We start from the raw sequence: 26,899 nt of genomic DNA on the forward strand, positions 1-26,899 counted from the left end.
ACTGATGTGCGGATTAGCCGCGACAACAGCTAAAACACCTACTCGGGCATCATCATTTGTTGCAGGTCGTGGTTGACGTTTCACATGTGGCTGAAAACTTCCTGTTTCCTTAAATAACGTAACTATCCGGCGAACGGTCCGGGCACTTGGATGATGTCGTCCAGGATACCGAGCAGCATACATAGCACACGCCCGTTGGGCATTTTGATCACAATAGCCATACATCAACACGATATCGACCTTTTCCGCAACTGGTAAACGGTCCATTTTAACGTGGGTAATGTATCACGAAGCAAATAGCGCCCGCACTGGCGGAATGTTACGTGATACCTCGTACTTATACGTTTGTGACTATTACAGCGCCATCTGTCACAAAGCGGAAAAAGTGGTCCAACTAAAACATTCATATTTCTTTACGCACTACACGAATATGTAATACAAAAGGGGGTTCCTGTTTAAAAAAACGCAGTTGATATTCTTTTGACCTACGGCAGCGCCATCCAACGGGCCAACCATAGCGCATGTGGTTTCCCCCTTCAACCTAGACAAGTTTCGTCTTTGTAGTTTTTTTCGTTTGATGCTTATTTCGTGAGATATTTGGCCCGGTCACTATCAATGGACCAAGCTGTATAAAGCGAGCCTGGGGCGCGGAAAACAGTACAGTCGTTGTCGTAATGCGAAAAGGGAGCGATCTATCTGACGTACAAAAATGAGGTTCGGAACAAAAGTGGAAACATTTCCGAAATGGCGAAGTGTGTAAACTTTTCAAGTGGTTAAAGTATACAGTGGACGGTAAAATGATGGTATCCAAAACGGGCGCCGAGGCAACTGGAGTGCACGAGGGCCCACTGGTGTAAACAAGAGCTGCGAAGATGTGTACAGGCGAACAGACGTACAACCGTTGAGCGGCTGACCGACCAGATAAACCAGAGGGCTCCCAACGGTGCCTCCTCCACGAACGTTGCTGCGTATGGGAGTCCACAGCAGGTGCCTGGTTCATGCACCCAGCCTGACTGCTGTTCACCGGCGACGGAGGCTGGAATTTGCACTGCAACACCGCAACCGGACGTTCAAAATGGTTCAAATGGCTCTGAGCACTATGGGACAACATCTGTGGTTATCACTCCCCTAGAACTTAGAACTAATTAAACCGAACTAACCTAAGGACATCACACACATCCATACCCGAGGCAGGATTCGAACCTGCGACCGTAGCGGTCGCGCGGTTCCAAACTGAAGCGCCTAGAACTGCACGGCTACACCGGCGGCACAACCGGACGTTCACTGAATGTCATTTTTACATGAGTCACGTTTCGTGCTCTCGTCGGACAGATGGCCGTTGGCGTGTATAGAGTAAAACGTCTGAAAGCAAACACCCGGCAATAATGATCGGAACGGTCCCAGTCGGATGAAGGAGCCTTTGGTCTGAAGAATGTTTTCGTGGCATTCCCTGGGTGATTTCGTCGTTCTGGAAGGCACAGTGGATAAACACAAGTATACATCTGACACGCCCTGCTAAACCCGCAGGACAGGACAGGTAGTTTAAGTTGTGGAAAGGGGCCAAAATAAGGGTCTGTCGTTACACTCCAACATACAACCTTTTATTTGATCAGAAATTACAAGAGCCAAGAATTTTTTTTAAGATAAATCACAGCTTCAGTTTTGGCACTTAATTAGTGGCTGAATGCCCCGTACAATATCATGCCTGAAGGGCAAGACCACTTTAATTTAAAAATGGCTGAAAGCCAATAACTTAAAGCTCAACCAAAATCAGAAATTTAAAAGGCAAAGCCTTATCTTAAAACAGTTCCTTAATTAGGCTGAAGGTCCAAAGAATCTGACAGTTTAAGAGCAAAACAACTTAAATTCAAAATCGGCTGAAGGCCCAACACTTAAGACTCAATAACATTAATTTTAAAAATGCCAAAGGCCTTACGTAAAACAGTTCTTAAATTAGGCTGAAGGCCCATACCATCTGACGCCTTAAGGGCAAAACAACCTTAATCTAAAAATCGGCTAGAAGCCATACAAGTACAAACAACAAGTACAAACAAGAAAAGGCAGTACACCCAAGGGCGCTCAGAAGTTGTGAGGGTCGGCCTGGAATTCAAACACTAACACTCGCTTAGGTGAGGCAGGCAGTCGGCCCAACCATTCTCGATCCGACGACAACCGAACCGACAGACAGTCAACGGGCCCATCGACAAGATAACTTCCACTCCACCCGACCAGCACACAACAGGGAGTTCAATGCAACAACGAAGAAAGTATTGGCGCCCACAATCAATTATACATTGAACTGTCAAACTACACACAGTGCTGGACAGCGACAACATGACGAGGAAAATACACTGCCTGAATTTACGTCAACGGGCAGGGCGGGTAACCGGAACGTTAACGGCCACAAGGTAGAAGATTCCTCTGGTGCAACTCAATTCAAATAACCAAGTACAGTTGAACTCCACCGGAGGGCGGCTAAAATCTGCCAACTCGAAAACACGCGTTGTTGCTCAAGGGAATGTCCCAACAGCCGACAACGAACTCCAAACGACACAACGTGAACAGTAGTGACTTGCTGGTAGATTAAGTCAAAACTCAACTTTAATATCCAGGATCGGTGAGCCACGAACCTCGTAGCAATGGGAACACACTATGACACCGCACAGAGGCAGCCAGCGGGTCCGGCCAAACAATGCGCCGTGGGGATTTCCTCGCTGCTCCACGCCAACCGACCAACTGCCCGCACACAGCCCAGCCGGAAACTATAAGCGCCAGACCAAAGATGGTCCAAGGTGCGACTATCGATACAAACTGCTGCTGCCACCTGAGGAAAGAGATGATAACAGCATTATCGAAATAACCGCGGGAGACTTAACACAGATTAGCAACCAAGGTTTAATCCAATGCATAGCATGAGCCAGCCACGGCTCAACATCTATCCTTGGCAACCGCAATCACCTGTAGAAGCAGTTTGCATTTACTCAGCACAATGGCAACTGCCAGCAGGAGTATGCAACGTGTGAGACAACTGCCAGCGCGCATGCATGGTTCGAAGAGCACCAAGGCGTGCTTACCGTACTCCCCTTGTCAAAAAACGGCCCAGACTCAATTGAGAATCTGTGATACCACCTCGATCGGGCTGTACGTGCCACGGATCCTCAACCGAGTAACCTATCGCAACTGGCCACAGCACTGGAGTCGGCACGGCTCCACATCCGTGTTGGTAGTTTCCAGAACCTCACTGACTCTCTTCCTCCATGTCTTGCAACTGTCCTCTCTGCTTAAGGTGGTTGTTCAGGATTCTGACAGGTCGTCACATTTAATGTTGAAAGGTCTCTGCTGGATTCAAATGGTTCAAATGGCTCTGAGCACTATGGGACTCAACTGCTGAGGTCATTAGTCCCCTAGAACTTAGAACTAGTTAAACCTAACTAACCTAAGGACATCACAAATATCCATGCCCGACGCAGGATTCGAACCTGCGACCGTAGCGGTCTTGCGGTTCCAGACTGCAGCGCCTTTAACCGCACGGCCACTTCGGCCGGCTCTGCTGGATTCCTTTCATGTTTAATTTCTTAAATCTGTTGTCATTTACGGCATAAATTCCTCTTCTAAATTTACTATGGCGTTTCTGACTATCTGGGAGGAGACTGAGTAGTGGAACGTGTTACTTTTACACATAAACAAGAACGATCTGTCACACTACTACACTTTAAAACACAGTTTATATGTAATTCATGTCACTCAGTCTCATACGGAACCTACATCCGCTTTCTTTTGTATACTGTATATGATAAGATACTGTCATCCCCCTTCCCTTCTGTGTGAGAGGATGAAAGAGCAAATGTATTTCTAGTTGCATGCTTGAGGGTAGCAGACAAGGCTGTCTGCTAGAGAACAGTAGGACCAACGTCGGAACAGGTAGCTACGCTTTCTAAAAGCAAAGAGGTTTCTATCCTTAGTATGGTCCTGTCCGTCCGTTGTCATGTTGGTATAGGAAGTTGCCCCTCTGGCCACTTCCGTTTGTATTTGTGAGTCACCCCCTCAGGAAGAGACCAGTCAGTCAGTCCGTGGCGAGCGTCTGAAGTGGTAAGATCTCCGACTAAGCGCGTGTCTGCTAAGTCCGTAGGACAATGGATTTCTTAAGTTCAGCCTAACTGAAAATTTAATCACGTTTATTTCAGGTTTAGCTCTAAAATATCTAATGTTATCTTAAATTGCAACGCAGTGTATTTCGAGTGTGAAGTTCAGAATATCTTCCAGTAGTTGCTTTGTCACTACTTTATGAGTAAAGTGGAACCACGTGTTGATCAGTAACTCTAACTAGCATCATCAATCTTCAATGCGAATGTGCGTGAGATTATAACGTCTTGTCTTGACAATATTCTTCAATATAGCAACTTTTCTTTATGTTCAACCCACGTGGGGTGTACTTTGTGAGACCAGTACCACGTGCTTATACAATTGTTTGACCCATCAGGTTAATAGTAAGACGATAGTAACCAGTTCGAGGTTTTTCTTTTGTAAACTGCTTTTCGATCTAATTTATTTTAATCACCAAAATTACTGTGGAGTTACACTCTTTGTGTAAACCAAGTTGACCACGTGAAGCATGTGGTGTAATCATCAAAGTAGCCCTCAGCTATTCTTTTCGGGAAGATTACACAGAGAGTTAGTATGAATTTAGTATACCAGTGTGTGGTAATTACATGACGGACAGGATTGTGCTACGAACGTAACTTCTTTGGGTGAAAATTGAATCGGTTGGTTGTGGTTAATTTCCTCTTGCATATGTTTCAACGTTCTTCGTGTGTTATTTTATGAATGCAGTGTTGTATACAGTCTCTCAATCTTGGCTCCATATTTGATGTGTTCCGTAAGATTACAATCTCACATTTTCACAATCCTAAATACGGCACCAGCTTAGTTATGAATCGAGTTTAATATGCTGAAATTTCAATGATCAATGTTTAAATAAATTTCCAAATATAAACTGATTTATTTCTTTTTATTTAAATTCTCTTTTTTATATACATATCACCGGTTGTCGTATGACTATTAAAAGATTATAATTAATGTTAGTCTGGTTGGGAATTTGGTAAGCTAGACTGGATACCTGGTGAAACAGTTGCTCAGTAATGCAAGGTTAACTTCCCCAGACAGCTCACAGCTTTTAACCCGCTTTTATTGTCTATCAGTACCGCTTTCATAGCAAAATAAAGTAACAAACGTTACAATGTGACTGGAAAATGTTGTAGGAAAAATACAAGATTCAATTTGTAGTGATTTTGGGTTGTACAGGGAGCAAAATGGCTGAAAATCGGCTGGACATCGAGTCGAGCTGAGCTTGGATCACACATAGTGGTAGCTCAATCTACGCTGATTTAAATCTATCCTAATCAGTCGTACCGCTGGGCAACTCATGACCAGAGTGAGTCAGATATTTGAACAGAGTGCTAGCTCAGGGAAACAATCGATTGCTCTGTGTGTCGAGGTAGGTCACTACTGGTTAGTGAAAAAAGTATGAGCTTACCCAGTTTCGGAGCAAATTTGCGACTGGATTCAAGACTTCATTGCAGATAAAAGTGAATACGTAGCTCCCAAAGGAACAAACTCGACAGATGTAAAGGAAATTTCCGGAGTACCCTAAGGAAGTGTGATACGAGCGTTACTATTTACAATGTACACTACTGACCATTAAAATTGCTACACCAAGAAGAAATGGAGAATATACACGGGTATTGATTGGACAAATATATTATACTGGAACTGACATGTGATTATATTTTCACGCAATTTGGGTGCATAGATCTTGAGAAATCAGTACCCAGAACAACCACCTCTGGCCGTAATAACGGCCTTGATACGCCTGGGCATTGTGTCAAACAGAGCTTGGATGGCGTGTACAGGTACAAGTGCCCATGCAGCTTCAACACGATACCACAGTTCATGAAGAGTAGTGACTGGCGTATTGTGACAAGCCAGTTCCTCGGCCACCATTGACCAGACCTTTTCAATTGGTGACAGATCTGGAGAATGTGCTGGCCAGGGCAGCAGTCGAACATTTTCTGTATCCAGAAAGGCCCCTTACCGAGCGAGGTGGCGCAGTGGTTAGCACACTGGACTCGCATTCGGGAGGACGACGGTTCAATCCCGTCTCCAGCCATCCTGATTTAGGTTTTCCGTGATTTTCCTAAATCGTTTCAGGCAAATCCCGGGATGGTTCCTTTGAAAGGGAACGGCCGATTTCCTTCCCAATCCTTCCCTAACCCGAGCTTGCGCGCCGTCTCTACTGACCTCGTTGTCGACGGGACGTTAAACACTAACCGCCACCAGAAAGGCCCTTACAGGACCTGCAACATGCGGTCGTGCATTATCCTGCTGAAATGTAGGGTTTCGCAGGGATCGAATGAAGGGTAGAGCCACGGGTCGTAACACATCTGAAATGTAACATCCACTGTTCAAAGTGCCGTCAATGCGAACAAGAGGTGACCGAAACGTGTAAGCAATGGCACCCCATACCATCACGCCGGGTGATACGCCAGTATGACGATGACGAATACACGCTTCCAATGTGCGTTCACAGCGATGTCGCCAAACACGGATGCGACCATCATGACGTTGTAAACAGAACCTGGAGTCATCCGAAAAAATGACGTTTTGCCATTCGTGCACCCAGGTTCGTCGTTGAGTACACCATCGCAGGTGCTCCTGTCTGTGATGCATCGTCAAGGGTAACCGCAGCCATGGTCTCCGAGCTGATAGTCAATGCTGCTGCAAACGTCGTCCAACTGTTCGTACACGTGGTTGTTGTCTTGCAAACGTCCCCATCTGTTGACTCAGGGATCGAGACGTGGCTGCACGATCCGTTACAGCCATGCGGATAAGATGCCTGTTATCTCGACTGCTAGTGATACGAGGCCGTTGGGATCCAGCACGGCGTTCCGCATTACCCTCCTGAACCCACCTATTCGATATTCTGCTAACAGTCATTGGATCTCGATCAATGCGAGCAGCAATGTCGCGATACGATAAACCGCAATCGCGATAGGCTACAATCCGACCTTTATCAAATTCGGAAACGTGTTGGTACGCATTTCTTCTCCTTACACGAGGCATCACAACAAAGTTTCTCCAGGCAACGCCGGTCAGCTGCTGTTTGTGTATGAGAAATCGGTTGGAAACTTTCCTCATTTCAGTAAGTTGTAGGCGTTGCCACCGGTGGCAACCTTGTGTGAATGCTCTGAAAAGCTAATCATTTGCATGTCACAGCATCTTCTTCCCGTTGGTTAAATATCGCGTCTGTAGCACGTCATCTTCGTCGTGTAGCAATTTTAATGGCCAGTAGTGTATGTAAATGGTGTAGTAGAAAGAGGTTTAAGCTCTTTAAGACTATTCGCGGATGATGCGATTTTCTGTAGCAAAGTAGCAACTCCAGAGGTTAGTACCGATTTACTGAATGACCTGCAGAAGACTGATGAATGGTGCAGGCTCCAGCAGATGACCCAGAACGTAAATAAAGGTAATGTATTGCTTATGCACAGGAAAAAAATCCGCTATTGCTCTGCTACACTAGTGATGACAAACTGTTGGAGACAGCATACACCGTAAAAAACTTGGGAGTAGCTATCTGTGGTGTCACCGCCAGACACCACACTTGCTAGGTGGTAGCTTAAATCGGCCGCGGTCCATTAGTACATGTCGGACCCGCGTGTCGCCACTGTCAGTGATCAGACCGAGCGCCACCACACGGCAGGTCTAGAGAGACGTACTAGCACTCGCCCCAGTTGTACGACGACTTTGCTAGCGACTGCACTGACGAAGCCTTTCTCTCATTTGCCGAGAGACAGTTAGAATAGCCTTCAGCTAAGTCCATGTCTACGACCTAGCAAGGCGCCATTAACCATTTCAAGATAGAGTCTCACTTGCATCATCAAGAATGCTGTATACAAATGATGGAATAAAGTTAAGTATTCTAGCAGCTACATACTTTTCTTTATAGCATTCATTACGTCTCCTGTTTCAGACCTAAACTAGCCTGCGTGAGTTGACGCGTGCCCTTTCGGCTTCCTCGCCTTGTGTCTCGACTGTCTTGTCTAGACACAACACTATCCAGAGCGAACATAAGTGGAATGACCACGTAGAGCAAATATTAGGAAAAGCAGATGCCAGACTGAGATTCATAGGAAGAATCTTAAGAAAACGTATCCCACCCACGAGGAAACTGGCACTGAAGCCGCTTGTTCGACCGTGCATCCTTACCAGGAAAGTATAGAGAAGACCCAACGAAGAGCGCGCGTTTCGTAGCGGGATCGTTTAGAGCATTACAGAGACGCTCAACAAACTCTAGTGGAAGACGTCAGAAGCGAGGCGTTTCTAATCACATAGAAGTTGACTACTGAAATTTCGAGAGAGCACTTTCATGGAAGAGCGGGGCAATGTATTATTTCCTCCCACATAAATTTTGCATACAGACCACAACGAGAAAATACGAGAAATTCGAGCCGATTTAGAGGCTTACCGACAATTATTCTTCTCATGCGCCATTCGCGTGTGTAACAGATAGGAGACATTAGTTATTCGTAAGAGAAATACTCTCCACCATACACCGTCAGGTGTCTCTTCATCCTCAGCGGGTGAATATGTGGTGTGCTATGACCAGTCAGGGCACAATCGGTGCAATATTCCGTGATGGCACGGTGATTACCGAACGGTACGTGAAGGTTTTAGAAGATGATTTAATCCTCATTATTGAAAGTGACCTGATTTCGACAAGATGTCGTTCATGCCCGACGGAGTTCAACCTCATAGAAGTAGGAGAGTGTTTGATGTCCTGGAGGAGCACTTTGGGGACCGCATTCTGGCTCTGTGGTAACCAGAGGCCTCGATTGGCCGCTATAACCGCCGGATCTGAAAACATGCGACTCCTTTTTGTGTGCGTATAGTAAAGACAAGGTGTACAGCAATAACCCCAAAACAAATGTTGAGGTGAAAACAGCCATTCAAGAGGACATCGACAGCATCAGCGTTCCGACACTTCAGCGGGTCATGCAGAATTTCGTTATCGTCTGCGCCACATCATCGCCAATGATGGCAGGCATATCGAACATGTGATAACCTACATCCCAACACGTTTAGTTGTGAATGAAGTGTGTGCGCTCCTTAGTTTGTAACTAATTTACTTTTTTGATATAGTTCAATAATTGTCACCCATCAGAAGGAGGATATCTCTTTTTCGACACTTTTGCAATGTTTCTCGAAGTTTGCTATAAAACTTGTCCTTCTCTCAACGGGACACATCTAGAAGACCTAGATTTTGCAGATGATCTTTTCCTTCTATCCCACAGCCTTAATGACATGAAAGAGAAGCTAGAAGATCTGAAATCTGCAGCGAAAGAAGTTGGCTTGAAAATTAAAGCCCAAAAAACTAAAGGCATGCGGGCAAATGATAACAGCACTGCAGAGATTAAGCTTGGGAGCCAGATAATTGAAAAGGTGGATGCTACCTTGGAAGCATGATTACATCAGATGGCGGTGCAACAGAGGACATTAACAGCCGCATCAACAAAGCAAGACGAGATTTTACAACTCTACGGTCTATCTGGAGATCGAAGGAAATATCACTGAGGGCCAAATTGCGGATATTTGAAAGTAATGTAAAATCTGTGTTCCTTTATGGGTGTGAAAAATGGAAAGTGGCAAAACAGTTAATCCACAAGCTGCAGACATTCAACAACAGATGCCTGAGGAACATCCTGGGGATACGGTGGCCAAATGTCAGCTCTAACGAAACTCTTCGGGAAAGAACAAACCAGAAGCCAATGGAGCTGCAAATCAGAAGCGAGAAGTGGAGATGGTTAGGACATACTCTTAGAAGACCAAATGAACATATTGCGAGAGAAGCACTTGACTGGTTCCCGCAAGGACGACGGAGACGAGGCAGGCCCAAAATGACGTGGAGACGGTTAGTTGAAGCAGAAGGTCATCAGCAAGGAATAGCATGGGAAGAAATGAAGATACTAGCAGAAGACAGAACAAGATGGCGATCCTTTGTTGCACCGGCCGGAGTGGCCGAGCGGTTCTAGGCGCTACAGTCTGGAACCGCGCGACCACTGCGGTCGCAGGTTCGAATCCTGCCTCGGGCATGGATGTGTGTGATGTCCTTAGGTTAGTTAGGTTTAAGTAGTTCTAAATTCTAGGGGACTGATTACCTCAGCAGTTAAGTCCCACAGTGCTCAGAGCCATTTGAACCATTTTTTATCCTTTGTTGAAGCCCTATGCTCCATGTAAGGAGGTAAAGGAATTAATAAATAATAGTAACAATAATGAGTCTCGCGACGTGCCTTCTGGCTTTTCGAAAAACATCATCCACACAATTCCGAAGATTGCAAGAGCTGACATGTGCGAGAATCATCGCACAATCAGATTAACAGCTCATGCATCCAAGCTGCTGGCAACAATAATATACATAAGAATGGAAAAGAAAGATTGAGGATGTGCTTGATGGCGATCAGTTTGGCTTTAGGAAACTTGAAGGCGCCAGAGAGTCACATCTGATGTTGCGGTTGACAATGGAAGCAAGACTGAAGAAAAATCAAGACACGTTCATAGGACTTGTCGACAAGGAAAAAGCGTTTGACAACGTAAAATAGTGCAAGATGTTCGAAATTTTGAGAATAACGGGGGTAAGCTACAGGGACAGACGGGTAATATACGATATAAACAAAAACGAAGGGAGACCAATAATACTGGAAGACCAAGAACGAAGGGCCGGCCGCGGTGGTCTAGCGGTTCTGGCGCTGCAGTCCGGAACCGCGGGACTGCTACGGTCGCAGGTTCGAATCCTGCCTCGGGCATGGGTGTGTGTGATGTCCTTAGGTTAGTTAGGTTTAAGTAGTTCTAAGTTCTAGGGGACTTATGACCTAAGATGTTGAGTCCCATAGTGCTCAGAGCCATTTGAACCATTTGAACCAAGAACGAAGTTCTTGGATCACAAAGAGTGTAAGATAGGTATGTAGTCTTTGGCCCTTACTGTTCAATCTATACATCGAAGAAACAACTATAGCAATAAATGAAACGTTCGAAGTATAATTAAAATTCCAGGTCAAAGGATACCAATACAAAATTCGTTGATGACATTACCATCCGCAGTGAAAGTGAAGAAGAATTACAGGATCTGCTGAGTGGAATGAATACAGAATATGAACTGAGAATAAATTGAAGGAAAACTAAAGTCATGAGAAATAGGAGAAATGAGAACAGAATTGGTGAACAGGAAGTAGATGCAGCTAAGGAATTCTACTACCTAGGCAGCGAAGTAACGTACGATGGTCAGAACAAGAAGAACATAAAAAGCAAACTAGCACTCGCAAAAAGGGCATTCGTGGCTGAGAGAAGAATACTATGAGTACTATCAAACATAGAGAAAGAAATTTTTGAGAACGTACGTTTTGAGCACAGCATCGTATAGTGGTGAAACACGGACTGTGGGAAAACCAGAAAAGAAGCATTTGATGTGTGATGTTACAGAATAACGTTGAAAATTAGGTGGACTGGTAAGGTAAGAAATGAGGAGGTTCTCCGGAAAATCGGCTGACAAGAAGAAGGAACAGGATGGTAGGACTTATTTTAAGACATCACGGAATAACTTCCTTGGTACTATACGGAGCTGCAGAGGGCAGAAACTGTAGAGGAAAACAGAGACTTAAGTACATCCAGAAAATAACTGAGGACGTAGGTTTCAAGTGCTACTGTGAGATGAAGAGGATGGCACAAGAGAGGAAATCGTGGCGGGCCGCATCAAAGCAGTCAGAATATTAAGGAAAAAAATCGTATGGTTGCGCTGATGTGCTAACCATTTGCATATCCAAGGACGTAGCAGACTTTAGGCCAGTTTGACATTTGATGCATGATGCGACGTGTTGCAATTTTAATGGTCGGGAGTGTATAGTAAGGTAGTCTAGCATATATTTTTTTCACCTGGTGTGTTGAAGTTAATGCTGTTAGGTCAACAACTTTGCTTCCACCGTTTTTTCTCGAAGTACGAGGCTTTGTTGTGAAAAACATATAAAAATTTACGATTAAAAGTATTGGCCACCGCTGGACACTACTTTCTCACATATTTCGGACAGCATACGAATCTAGCGGCGGAAGAACTGGGCGTCTTTTGAGGAGACCCATGAATCGATCCAATTTTGCACCTGTTCAAACGAGCGTAAGTGCTGGCCAACTAGGCGGGTGGGTTAGAACTTCCCATTTCAACGATTCCAAGTTTGGTTTTAAGGGTTTAACGACATTAGGTCGAGCATTGTCATGCTGAAAAGTCACATTTTGATGTCCCTAATATTCGAATGTGGATGAATTCCGAAGGGACCAAACTGCTGAGGTCTTCGGTCCCTAGACTTACACACTACTTAAACTAACTTAAGCTGAGAACAACACACACACCCATGAAACTCCCTGGCAGATTAAAACTGTGTGCTCTACCGAGACTCGAACTCGGGACCTTTGCCTTTCTTGGGCAAGTGCTCTACCACTTGCCCGCGAAAGGCAAAGGTCCCGAGTTCGAAACTCGGTCCGGCACACAGTTTTAATGTACCAGGAAGTTTCATATCAGCGCACACTCCGCTGCTGAGTGAAAATCTCACTTTGGACACACGCCCATGCCCGAGGGAGGACTCGAACCTCCGGCGGGAGGGGCCGTGCAGTCCGTTACATGGCGCCTCTAGCCGCGCGGTCACTCCGCGCGGAGCCGGCCGGTGTGACCGTGCGGTTCTAGGCGCTTCAGTCTGGACCCACGTGACCGCTACGGTCGCAGGTTCGAATCCTGCCTCGGGCATGGATGTGTGTGATGTCCTTAGGTTAGTTAGGTTTAATTAGTTCTAAGTTCTAGGCGACTGATGACCTCAGAAGTTAAGTCGCATAGTGCTCAGAGCCATTTGAACCATTTGAACTCCGCGCGGCTTTTCATGTCTATCGCTATATTTTGGCTGATTGTCTTTCAGTGCTCGGCTCAACCGCATCAATTGCTTTCGATAACGATCTGCTGTGATTGTTTCTGTCGGTTTCATTAATTTGGAAAACCTTTTTTCCACCGCCATGCCAGTCTTCGACGTCAAAAATCACCGTTCTCCAAGCGTTGAAAATATTCTCTGCACATTGTTTTATTAATATGTGCCTCAGCATTTTACGAGCCTCAGCCGCAGATTTCTTTATGTGAAGGAAGAAAATTAAAATTTCCGCTCGTAAGTTGACATTTTCAATCGAAAATAACTTTATGATTCAATCACAAACCGACTAATATTTTAATGGTGTTATCCTTACCAATCCCTAAGCTTACTGTATGACACTTACGATGTATCCCGTGCACCACCATTCCCCGATACTGCCAAGTATTGCAAAGCGGCGGAAGCAAAGTTGTAGTCCTAATATTTTCAGGCATCTGCAAGATGTGGAGCAACTACTTCGCTGATGTAAACCAATATTAGATTTGTGCACGGATGTTAGGTTCGCTCGTAGTGCGTAGCATGTGGTCAAAAGCTGATGTGCCTAAATGGGATGATTGCCTTAGGGCTTTCCTTAGGTTTCTCTGTGAAGGGACTGACAAATGTCGGAACCGTATCGCAGTGCACTGTCGACCGGGTTTACTGGTTGTGACAGACGCCTCTATCTACAAGAAATTAGTGTCAAAATTGCTGTCGAAAGACTATCATGGTGGGCCAGAAACGGAAACGACGATGCGTATTGCGACTCTCGGTAAAATAACAACACGCAAGTCTTAGAGGCAAGAATCAGTGCACAATGTCAGCGCTAGACTTTCTAGACACTTTTCCGGACAAACACCGGGGAATACATCGAATGCATGTTTGCATCAGAGTCGCACTTGGGAAGTACTCGTCCACATCTGCTTCTCGGAGCTGAAAAATGTTTCTGCTTTTATTTTCTAAAATAAATACACTCCTGGAAATGGAAAAAAGAACACATTGACACCGGTGTGTCAGACCCACCATACTTGCTCCGGACACTGCGAGAGGGCTGTACAAGCAATGATCACACGCACGGCACAGCGGACACACCAGGACCCGCGGTGTTGGCCGTCGAATGGCGCTAGCTGCGCAGCATTTGTGCGCCGCCGCCGTCAGTGTCAGCCAGTTTGCCGTGGCATACGGAGCTCCATCGCAGTCTTTAACACTGGTAGCATGCCGCGACAGCGTGGACGTGAACCGTATGTGCAGTTGACGGACTTTGAGCGAGGGCGTATAGTGGGCATGCGGGAGGCCGGGTGGACGTACCGCCGAATTGCTCAACACGTGGGGCGTGAGGTCTCCACAGTACATCGATGTTGTCGCCAGTGGTCGGCGGAAGGTGCACGTGCCCGTCGACCTGGGACCGGACCGCAGCGACGCACGGATGCACGCCAAGACCGTAGGATCCTACGCAGTGCCGTAGGGGACCGCACCGCCACTTCCCAGCAAATTAGGGACACTGTTGCTCCTGGGGTATCGGCGAGGACCATTCGCAACCGTCTCCATGAAGCTGGGCTACGGTCCCGCACACCGTTAGGCTGTCTTCCGCTCACGCCCCAACATCGTGCAGCCCGCCTCCAGTGGTGTCGCGACAGGCGTGAATGGAGGGACGAATGGTGACGTGTCGTCTTCAGCGATGAGAGTCGCTTCTGCCTTGGTGCCAATGATGGTCGTATGCGTGTTTGGCGCCGTCCAGGTGAGCGCCACAATCAGGACTGCATACGACCGAGGCACACAGGGCCAACACCCGGCATCATATTGTGGGGAGCGATCTCCTACACTGGCCGTACACCACTGGTGATCGTCGAGGGGACACTGAATAGTGCACGGTACATCCAAACCGTCATCGAACCCATCGTTCTACCATTCCTAGACCGGCAAGGGAACTTGCTGTTCCAACAGGACAATGCACGTCCGCATGTATCCCGTGCCACCCAACGTGCTCTAGAAGGTGTAAGTCAACTACCCTGGCCAGCAAGATCTTCGGATCTGTCCCCCATTGAGCATGTTTGGGACTGGATGAAGCGTCGTCTCACGCGGTCTGCACGTCCAGGACGAACGCTGGTCCAACTGAGGCGCCAGGTGGAAATGGCATGGCAAGCCGTTCCACAGGACTACATCCAGCATCTCTACGATCGTCTCCATGGGAGAATAGCAGCCTGCATTGCTGCGAAAGGTGGATATACACTGTACTAGTGCCGACATTGTGCATGCTCTGTTGCCTGTGTCTATGTGCCTGTGGTTCTGTCAGTGTGATCATGTGATGTATCTGACCCCAGGAATGTGTCAATAAAGTTTCCCCTTCCTGGGACAATGAATTCACGGTGTTCTTATTTCAATTTCCAGGAGTGTATTTATTTAGTACAAAATAGGAATTAGCTGAAGATCCTCAAAACAATGTTATTCACCAACATGCAGTAAAAGTTCCTCGTGAAACATTATAACATCAATATAAGGTACACCGTCAACTAAAATATATTGACAATCGAAACAACCAGACTTATGCCTCATGTTTCCATTCTGCGAAGAGCATTAGGCATAAAAACACAAGAACAGAAACATTTGTTATGTAATATTTTTGCGCGTCCTTTCAACTGTATTTATGTTACTCAAGACCCTGTGAAGCGCGCTTCTTTTGATTTTAAAGACTTTCATGCTACATTTCTTACGTTCTGTGTGCTTGTGTCCTGGAAGACAACACAATATTACTCTTAAGCTTTCCTTCATTAAGATGAAATATGCTACAGCTGCAGACTTGAGAGCAGAGAGTTATTCAGCGATTTTGTCGGGAGTGGTAGCCATTACTCCCTGGAGATGATGAAGCGTGCCAGGTACCTAGGCCTGTTTACTGTTCGCATTTATACAGGTGACAGCTGCAGGCAATCTGCGCTACTTGCCTCCACAGCGATGTAACGAGAAGAAATTCCACAGTTATAAATAGAAATAGCTATTGGACCACGTTTATTGCACGATACGTAATAAATGACATAGATATTTCGAAGAACTAAGTTGGGGCATTATTGCTTCTGTTTATGGGGATGAATTAGTTTGTTTTTTATCATATGCCTAACGTCTACAACTTCCTCGGATCGTGCTTTCATTTATTAAAATGTCCACACATCTCAAGATGACGTGTACATGTGCGAAATTACATTGACATCTGACAACGTCTTCTAGGCATTTCCTTTCTTTTTCTTTTTGTCAGACAGTGTGGTTGTATGCGAGGAAAAAAGTATTTCTTCTTCAGTATTTTGGTACATAAAGGGTTTGTGAGCAGGAACTGTTTACACAAAATATTTAGCCAGTGAATGTTTTCTTTTGTAAAATCTTTATTAGCCAACATTTTATTGCTACACATCAAGATGGTAAGGGAATGGGAGAAAATTGTTTTTCTAACAAGGGAACCTCCCCATCGCACCCCCCTCAGATTTAGTTATAAGTTGGCAGAGTGGATAGGCCTTAAAAAACTGAACACAGATCAATCGAGAAAACAGGAAGAAGTTGTGTGGAACTATGAAAAAAATTAGCAAAACATACGCACTGAGTAGTCCACGTGCAACATATGTAACTTCAAGGGTGATGTACAGTCAGGAGCGCCGTGGTCCTGTGGTTAGCGGGAGCAGCTGTGGAGTAAGAGGTCCTTGGTTCAAGTCTTCCCTCCACTGAAAATTTTAATTCTTTGTTTTCAGACAATTATTATCTGTCCGTCTGTCCGATGCGATCACTTTTTTGGGAGTGATAATCACATCCACAAGAAAACCTAAATCGGGCAAGGTAGAAGAATCTTTTTACCCATTCGCAAAGTGTAAAAGCTAGGTGGGTCAACAACATATTACTATCATGTGACAAACATGCCGTCAACAGTATCGTATAGAATATATCAGACGTGTTTTCCTGTGGAGGAATCGGTTGACCTATGACCTTGCGATGAAATGTTTTCAGTTCCCATTGAAGAGGCACGTCCTTTCGTCTACTAATCGCACGGTTTTCCGGTGCGGTCGCAAAACACAGACACTAAACTTATTACAGGGAACAGAGACGTCAATGAACGAACGGACAGATCATAACTTTGCGAAAATAAAGAAAGTAAATTCTTCACTTGGGGGAGGACTTGAACCGTGGATCTCTCATTCTGCAGCTGCTCACGCTAACCACAGGACCACGGCGCTCCTGACTGACATCACCCTTGAAGTTGCATATGTTGCACGTGGACTACACAGTTCGTATATTTTGCTAATTTTTTTCATAGTTCCACACAACTTCTTCCTGTTTTCTCGATTGATGTGTGTTCAGTTTTTCAAGGCCTATCCACTGTTCCAACTTATAGCTAAATCTGAGGGGGGTGCGATGGGGAGGTTCCCTTGTAAGTCCCTACAGCCCAGCATTGCTCAAGCTCACGAAAGTGTCAGCATGAGCCAGCCGCTCATTTTGACACGGTTAGTCACCAAGAGTGCGACATCAACATTTCTGTGTGAGAGTGCGAGCGAGCTGAGCGGAAAAGTGTAAGACAAGTGAAGATCAACCTGCCTCCATTACTCGCGTAACATTATGTGAGTGCGACACCTATCAGGGATCTGACGGAGCAGTTATGATAATGAAACAAATTGATTAAGCCAATACAGCAAAACTGAAGACTGCTGACGACTCGTAATGAGTGAAACCAATTCGGTCATTACAAATGACTTCGTACAGAAAAAACGCTTCTCGATGCCTTAAATACTCCACTCCGCTAGCCCAGAGATAGTCGATCAGTAGGATCAATCGCGTTCATGTTGTTTGCATTCGGTTATCTGATTGTTACATTGCTACATCTTGTGTGTGACTGTACCAGTAGCCACAAATGGTTATGAACCAGCATCCAGTACTGAAGCTGTCGCTAATGAGTAGCCCATGAGTCTAAAAACACCATTCCAGTTCAGGGCACCAACTGGTCTGAAACTTCAATACCGTTCAAATGAGATGGCCTATCAAATTGGCAGACCACGATTGGCATTCAAGATAACATCACAGCATCCGAAATCGCTGTACATCTGATAGGACAACACGGGCAGTGACCTGGGACGGACAGAGTACTTTCAGGACAGCATGTGAGCAGACATAAGCCGATGGGAAGTGCCTTCTCAACCAACGGGCAGGCAACCCGGTACAATCCGTTTCACTCACCACCCTACGCTCGGAGCTGCTGCAATGATTGCCCGCATCTCGTGGTCGTGCGGTAGCGTTCTCGCTTCCCACGCCCGGGTTCCCGGGTTCGATTCCCGGCGGGGTCAGGGATTTTCTCTGCCTCGTGATGGCTGGGTGTTGTGTGCTGTCCTTAGGTTAGTTAGGTTTAAGTAGTTCTAAGTTCTAGGGGACTTATGACCACAGCAGTTGAGTCCCATAGTGCTCAGAGCCATTTGAACCATTTGCTGCAATGATCTTTGTCAGTCTTGCCTCTGGACTCAGCAAATTCCACACTTCAGCTTACGAAGGGGCAAGATGTATTCTGAGGAATAAAAGGAGCGATATTTACTGTTGTTTTAATTGCATCTGACGATGTCACACAGCTTCCTCAGTCCCCATTCTGGCGAAGCACTAAGGGTTTCCAGCCACAGTGGGCGACCCCTGCAATAAATGGGAAAGTAGGTAACAATTTTCGTCCATTTCCTGTCACCTTCAGATCAGAATATACACTGAAGAGCCAAAGAAACTTGTACAACAGTCTAATATCGTGTAAGACCCCCCGAGCACACAGAAGTCCCGCAGTACGACTTGGCATGGACTCGACTAATGTTTGAAGAAGTGCTGCAGGGAACTGACACTATGAATCCTGCAGGGCTCTTCACAAATTCGTGAGAGTACGAGAGAGTGGAGATCCCTTCTGAACAGCACGTTGCGAGGCATCCCAGATATGCTCAAAATGTTGATGTCTGGGGAGTTTGGTGGCCATCGTAAGTGTTTAAACTCACAAGGGAACCTCCCCATCGCACCCCACTCAGATTTAGTTATAAGTTGGCACAGTGGATAGGCCTTGAAAAACTGAACACAGATCAATCGAGAAAACAGGAAGAAGTTGTGTGGAACTATAAAAAAATAAGCAAAATATACGAACTGAGTAGTCCACGCGAAGATATGCAACATCATGGACATTCCGAGACTAGGAGCGCCGTGGTCCCGTGGTTAGCGTGAGCAGCTGCGGAACGAGATGTCCTTGGTTCAAGTCCCTCCTGAAGCGAAAAATTTTTCTTTATTTTAGCAAAGTTATGATCCATCCATACGTTCATTGACGTCTATGTTCACTGTAATAAGTTTAGTGTCTGTGTTTTGCGGCCGCACCGCAAAACCGTGCGATTAGTAGACGAAAGGACGTGCCTCTCAAATGGGAACCGAAAACTTTTGATCGTAAGGTCTTAGGTCAACCGATTCCTCCACAGGAAAACACGTCTGATATATTCTATACGACACTGGTGACGGCATGTGCTCACATGACAGGAATATGTTGTCGACCCACCTAACTTGTACACTTGGCGAATGGGTAAAAAGATTCTTCCACGTTGCCCGATTAGGTTTTCTTGTGGATGTGATAATTACTCCCAAAAAAGTGATGAAAACATAAGAGTTTGTCACTTAAACTGCAACAAATCAATCCAAAAGTCTCACACTCGGACACTTTTCCCTGTGCTCTGTCAAAACATATGTTTTTTACGTTTTCAAATTTTTCCGTGTGTAGACCGTCAAATCCTGCATATGTCCAAGCAAATCTGAACATGTCCTGGAATTTTGGAGAGCGAAGTTGATTATGTGTGAGTGCCTGAACTTTGATAATTGTCTGAAAATAAAGAATTAAACTTTTTGCTCGAAGGAAGACTTGAACCAAGAACCTTTAGTTCCGCAGCTGCTCACGCTAACCATGGGACCACGGCGTTCCTGTATTCTGTCGGTACTTGATGTTGCCTATCTTGCGCATGGACTACTCAGTTTGTATATTTTGCTTATTTTTTCATAGTTCCACACAACTTCTTCCTGTTTTCTCGATTGATCTGTGTTCAGTTTTTCAAGGTCTATCCACTGTGGCAACTTATAACTAAATCTGAGGGGGGTGCGATGGGGAGGTTCCCTTGTCAGAAGAGTGTTCCTGGAGCACTCTTGAGCAATTCTGGACGTGTGTGGCGTCGCATTGTCCTTCTGGAATTGCCCAAGTCCGTTGGAATGCACAATGGACATGAATGGATGCAGGTTATCAGACAGGATGCTTATTTAAATGTCACGTGTCAGAGTCGTACCTAGACGCATCAGAGTCCCATATCACTCCAACTGCACACGTCCCACACCATTATAGAGCCTCCACCAACTTGAACTGTCCCCTGCTGACATACAGGGTTCATGGATGTCTCTATACCCATACACGTCCATCCGCTCGATACAATTTGAAACGAGACTCGTCCGACCAGGCAACATGTCCCAATCATCAACAGTCCAATGTCGGTGCTGAGGGTCCCAGGCAAGGCGTAAAGCTTTGAGTCGTGCAGTCATCAAGGCTACAAGACTTCGCCTTCGGCTCCGATGATGTTTCGATGATGTTTCACACGCTGGCACTTGTTGATGGCCCAGCATTGAAATCCGAAGCACTTTGCGGAATGGTTGCACTTGTGTTACGCCGAACTGTTCCCTTCAGTCGCCGTTGGTCCCGTTCTTGCAGGATCTTTTTCCGGCCGCAGCGATGTCGGAGATTTGATGTTTTATCGGATTCGTGATATTCACGGTACACTCGTGAAATGGTCGTACGGTAAAATCTCCATCGCTACCTCGAAGATGCTGTGACCCATCGTTCGTGCGCCGACTATAACACCACGTTCAAGCTCACTTAAATCATGATAACCTGCCATTATAGCAGCAGTGACCGATCTAACAACTGCGCCAGAGACTTGTCGTCTTATACAGCTGTTGCCGACCGCTGCGCCGTATTCTGCCTGTTTACATACTGTATATCTGTATTTGAATACGCATGCCTGTACCAGTTTCTTTGGCGCTTCATTGTAAAAAGCCTTGTCTACGATAAGAGAACACTTTTGTTAACTGGCTGTTAGCAACGCAACGGAATGTTAACTTTTACCATGAGTAGTACATAATGTCTACCACTACGCTTTGGTTGTCGTTATCACCAGACAGCATGGCTCTTTTCTACGTTACTCTGGGTGGACGACAACAGTGCTATAGTAACCATATTCTCATAAGCATGAGTTCAAAGTTAACATTTCCTTCCGCTGTTAACAGTCAGTTGACAAAAGAGTTCCTTTATCTTAGACATGGTTCTTTATATTCTGATCTAAAGATGACCACAAACGGTCGAAAGTAGTTATCTATTTTCCTATACGCGATCTTGACCAGCAAAGACTTTACAAAAAAATCAACATTCATTGAAATAACAAATCGCTGTCTTTGCACTGACAATGTCAAGTAATTACAAAATCTTTTCCGATTCGAGTAGTATCTCTTCGTACGATATCTCTAAACAGTTAATGAAATATTACGATGTACACTTTTCGTTTGTGTGTTTAAAGAAAATCTTGTTTCTTGCATCTACATACACAGGATGCTTCCGTGATTATGAGAGAAGCGGCACCCGATGGTGTAATGTGAATTACAGAAATCTATTCCAGAAGTGACTGACTTAAAAGTGATAGGTGAAATTGAGAACATTTCAAATTTGCTGTTGGTCTGCTGACGATGATAAAAATTCAGATAGAAACATGGTTGTAATAATTTTATTTATGTCGACAATTGCATAAGGCGCTGTATATTCACAATAGTTCATCAAAGTATTTTAGTGGCGTGGACCAACTTCTACCGAGGCATAACATCGCTACCCAAAGTATTTTCCTATCTAATTGAGTAAACCAAATGTCGTTCAAAGAACCCCAAAGGCAGCCAGAAATCTTGCCAGGACATCCTCCTCAGTTTCGACAGTTGTCTTGCCATACAAGACGTCTCACATGGCTCCAAGAGAAGAAATCAAGTGGAGACAGGTGAACCATGGAGATACCTCCTTTTCTGCTTCTCCACCTTTCAGGGAACGTTTGGCGAAGATTTTCATGAGCAAGATATGCGTAGCTCCGCTATGTTGAAAACACAAACACCCACGACACGAATATCAAGTGGTGTTCTTACAAGAAGAGGGATAGCGTCATCACGGGGAGAGGGGGGCGGGGGTTGCAGACAGCGAAGGAAGAAAGCTCTGCCCACCGACTGAGGCGTTTCGGAGTACTGTCGCTACACATTTGCTTACCAGTTTGCGACGGCACGGCATGACAATCACTTCGTGACGCATAAGGTATGTACGGATACTATATTATTTTATCGACAATGTTGGCATCGGCCGAACACAAAACAATAGCGGACCTAAATGGACCGATGTCTGCGGGTTCAGAAGTAAAGGGTCCTGGTTCCGAGCATTGTGAACGTATAGCATACCCAGAATGAATTTTGACTTTGCAGCGGAGTGTACGCTGATTTGAAACTTCATGGCAGATTAAAGCTGTTCGTCGGACCGAGACTCGAACCTGAGACCTTTGGCTCTCGCGCTCCAGTGCTCCACCAACTGAGGTATTTGAAATGTTTAATGGTAGTGACACACCAAAATCACAATAGTAATCCGTTGTAGTTGCTACATATTTTATTACAATAAAAAGCATTATAAAATCACAATAATACAGGAGACTGCCTTACAAGGCCAGATCACTTGGACAAATAACAAATGAATTTCTTTAACCGGAACAAGACCCATAAAACTTGAAATTTGAATATGACTAGGTAAATATACTCGGGTAAAGCTTTACTTAAATAGTACAAATGTCCATACAATTCCCATCAGAACTCTCATTACTTCCAATCAGCTGAGGAACGGATTAAGAGTAGGAACACAGATCTTTTAAGGTTTGGCTAGCCAACTTTCCTAAACCAAACTATATACAGATGACTAAAAGACTTAAGGTGCTTTAATTTTGACCAAACCAATCTTCAAATTTACTTACTCACTTGATTAATCAACAATATTCTTAGAATGATTACAACTAGAACATGACCATATGACAATACCCCTAAAATGATGTTGCTTCAATATTTAGTGTGAATTAGCGATAGACGCGAGCAGACCAAGGATTCAAATCAATACGAGAGATCCACGTGACAGGAAATGACATAGAAATGTACTCAGCTTCGCACTGCAATTGAACTTCAGATGCTATAATTCTCCACCGGAAAGATGGAATCACGCAACAGTGACCACATAACCCAAAATGTAAAGGAGAGGACAGGGCCTTAAATATCTCTCTGCCCTCGTGGTGCTCTGCTTCCAGTATGCTCGCGTCGACCGCTGCTAATTATTTGTAACACAACACACATCAACGGCAGACTGTATTCTGAGACATAAAGTACAGAATATTATCTAGACAACAGGTGATCAATACAACTGAATAGAATAACTTAGTCTCCGTGAGTTACTTGGCTCTTAAACTTTGATTAATAACTTTGCTAAAAATCATGCCCTAAAGTTAAGGTGACAAGAATTATCTCGGCGCACATTTACAAACTAAACTACCAAATGAACTACAAGGTAGAATAGAGGACGTTGAAACGTCACCTTTGAACAATTATACAAGACTGTGCTTAAGCTGACACACAATATTTTTAGCGCAACGCAATCTGACTTTCAGTAATCCCTACAAAAGAATGGCCCTGACTAACATTAACCTATACGTTTCACACATCACTTACCTCACAAAAATCTTGGTTACTCGAACTACTGCAATACAGCAAGCGCCGCTACTGCCAGCTAAATAAAAGATTCAAACTACGGAAGGCACTAACTACTGATAGGCATAGTTAGCAAATGAAAGATTTTAATAGAGAACAAACAATGTATTTATCTTAATATAATATATATAGCGGTTCATGACATCCATTCTTACAAATGTACTGTTTCTAATCGACACACCTCCAGATTACCCATTCCCAAAAATCCGTCATCTCACTTCCCCACATCCACCACTGCTGGCGGCTCACCTCCAACTGCGCAACGCTACGCGCTGTTAACAGCCAGCTTGACCCATTACTCGTCTGCATGTCGAGAGTCAGCACTGTCTTTCCGTTGGAAGGACAACACTATTTCTTCAAGACTGCATGGAAATCCACTACTTCCATGTGCATTTTCTTTTGCTGCTCAGACTTTGAGAGAAACACTGCAATTTTACTGTGATGAATGATCAGGACTGTCTTTTTGATGGACTGTGAGAAAATTTTAGCTTTTGACCAACATTGTATCAATAAGTGTGTGCATTTGATATCTTTGTTACTGTAATTACGAAAAATTTTATCAAATCATTACTGGCCACTGCCCAAAACAATTTGTAAAATTTTTTGTGGGGTGCATGGGGGCTATGTAAGTAGGCTGTTTATGTTTTCTTATTGGCAACGTTACGTAGCGCTCTGTATGAAAATCACTGGCTGTGCTGTGTGCAGTCTGTGGCTAGTTTGCATTGTTGTCTGCCATTGTAGTGTTGGGCAGCGGCAGCTGGATGTTAACAGCGCGTAGCGTTGCGCAGTTGGAGGTGAGCCACCAGCAGTGGTGGATGTGGGGAGAGAGATGGCGGAGTTTGGAAATTTGTAAGACTGGACGTCATGAACTATTATATATATTATGACTTTTGATGACTATTAAGGTAAATACATTGTTTGTTCTCTATTAAAATCTTTAATTTGCTAACTATGCCTATCAGTAGTTAGTGCCTTCCGTAGTTTGAATCTTTTATTTAGCTGGCAGTAGTGGCGCTCGCTGTATTGCAGTAGTTCGAGTAACCAAGATTTTTGTGAGGTAAGTGATTTGTGAAAGGTATAGGTTAATGTTAGTCAGTGCCATTCTTTTGTAGGGATTTTTGAAAGTCAGATTGCGTTGCGCTAAAAATATTGTGTGTCAGCTTAAGCACAGTCTTGTATAATTGTTCTAAGGGGACGTTTCAATGTATCTCGGCGTGTCTTGAAACGCCAGACCCGGACTTACTCACTACTCGTTGCACTTCTAGCTACTGTAACCACGCTTCATGTCGGTTGGTTGGGCGTAGCCACACCTCCTCAACTGCCGTCAAGATAGTTAGTCACGACACCGAGGTAAGTGATAAACAACTTAAACAATTACAAAGGATTTTTAGTACACTGGCATATTCAATCAAGCCGCACGCAACCCACCGAAGCAATTCGGTGACTCCAATCCAATCGGCCGGCGTAGCTGATAAGAGACTCGGAGGAGCTTGTCCGTCCGACCTCTAGGAAAACGAAATCACCATCGGCGGTGGATCTGACCTTACGACTCAACACGCCGAGCCGCTGGCCCCGCTCCTTCCTTGTCCGACTCGTCCTCTTGCCGTCCTCCGTACGTACACAGTCCCACGTGACTCCCGCTCACCGCCGATCCCGACACACCTCCCCAGCAGAGCGCACAGGCTGCCGTTAAATCCGCGCCGCCAAAGATGAGCAGAAGACAAATAAGCATCGAAGTCGACTCAAAGATCAAAATGACGATCGATGGAAACTGGCGCCAGAAACGCACCAACTCAGTATCCAGTCACGATTCACGAACCGCTCTCACAGCTTTACTTCCCCCATTTCCTTTCCTCCGGTAGTGCTGGTCCTGCATTGTAATCAGGAAAGCATGTGTGAGTTTTGGAAGGTAGGAGATGAGGTACTGGCAGAAGCGAAGGTATGAGAGCGGGTAGTGAGTTGTGATTGGACTTTCAGTTGGTAGATCACTAGCCCACGAAGGCAAGTGACCCAAGCTCAATTCCCGGTACGGCACACAGTTTTAATCTGACAGGAAGTTTCAAATAGCATGTCTTTCAGCGACGCAGCGTACATTGTATACTATCTGGCGAAACGTTACCACAGGGGCGCGGTCGGAAGCCGCAGCGGCGCGGAGTCAAAGTGAGCAGGTGGACAACCAGAGGTAGCGGTGGGACTGTAGACAGAATCATTCAGAGCTACCAGAGATCTCGTGACCACCACAGGAGGCTGAGGGAAAGACGGGCCACACCGCGAAAGGCAACGACAAGTGCTTCGGAAAGGTGCGCTGAAGACGTGCCTCGTAGTGGTCGCTTGCTATCAAAAACAGCAATTGATGACCGCTATCTAAAAATTATGGCCTGTTGGTACCTGATGTGGCTTGTAGATAACACTCCCCCAATGAGAACGCAACGGAGTTGCGAGCTGTCTCTTTGTAGGCATCTGGAAGAGGTCCCAGACGGTGGGCACCTGTCGCCATGCACTCAACTAGGCCTCTAGATGTCCGTTACAAACACACAAATCCTAAGCAACGCTTGGGCGAAGAAGATGAACAAGGGAACAACAGCACTGGAAGCTGTATTGTGGAAAGGAATGAATATTAGAGTTTGACGTCACGTCGATGATGAGGTTGAGAGATTGCAGGACACTCTCAGTTCTGATTCGGTGCATACATTGTGATGAAATGGTGGGCAGCAGTTTATGGTCTTGTTTGCGTGCTCTAGTGAAATAAATACGGTAAGCTTTACCTGCGTTCAAAGGAGCAGGGTGCCGACTTAAACGACTGCAGTAAAAGCACGGCGTTGGTGGGGCGACAAAGTGCGTTTTTTCTGGAGAACGGTGAGGAGACATTTTCAGACGGGCCGTGCTGCGGTCGCATTGTGCAGAAACACATTACGCTTTGGTGCCAGACGTCCAGGTATACGGCCTAGCGCCGAAAAGTCGCCGAGAGCATTGTAGGCCTTGTTAGCGAGCAAGCCGCCAAAAGAAATGTAAATGTTCTGTAGATGTCCGTGGGACAGGGAAACTGGCGCCCAGACGTGCAGACTCTGTTTCAAAACATGTTT

Source organism: Schistocerca nitens, chromosome 2 (genome assembly GCF_023898315.1).
Source record: "Schistocerca nitens isolate TAMUIC-IGC-003100 chromosome 2, iqSchNite1.1, whole genome shotgun sequence".
Classification (NCBI taxonomy): Eukaryota; Metazoa; Arthropoda; class Insecta; order Orthoptera; family Acrididae; genus Schistocerca; species Schistocerca nitens.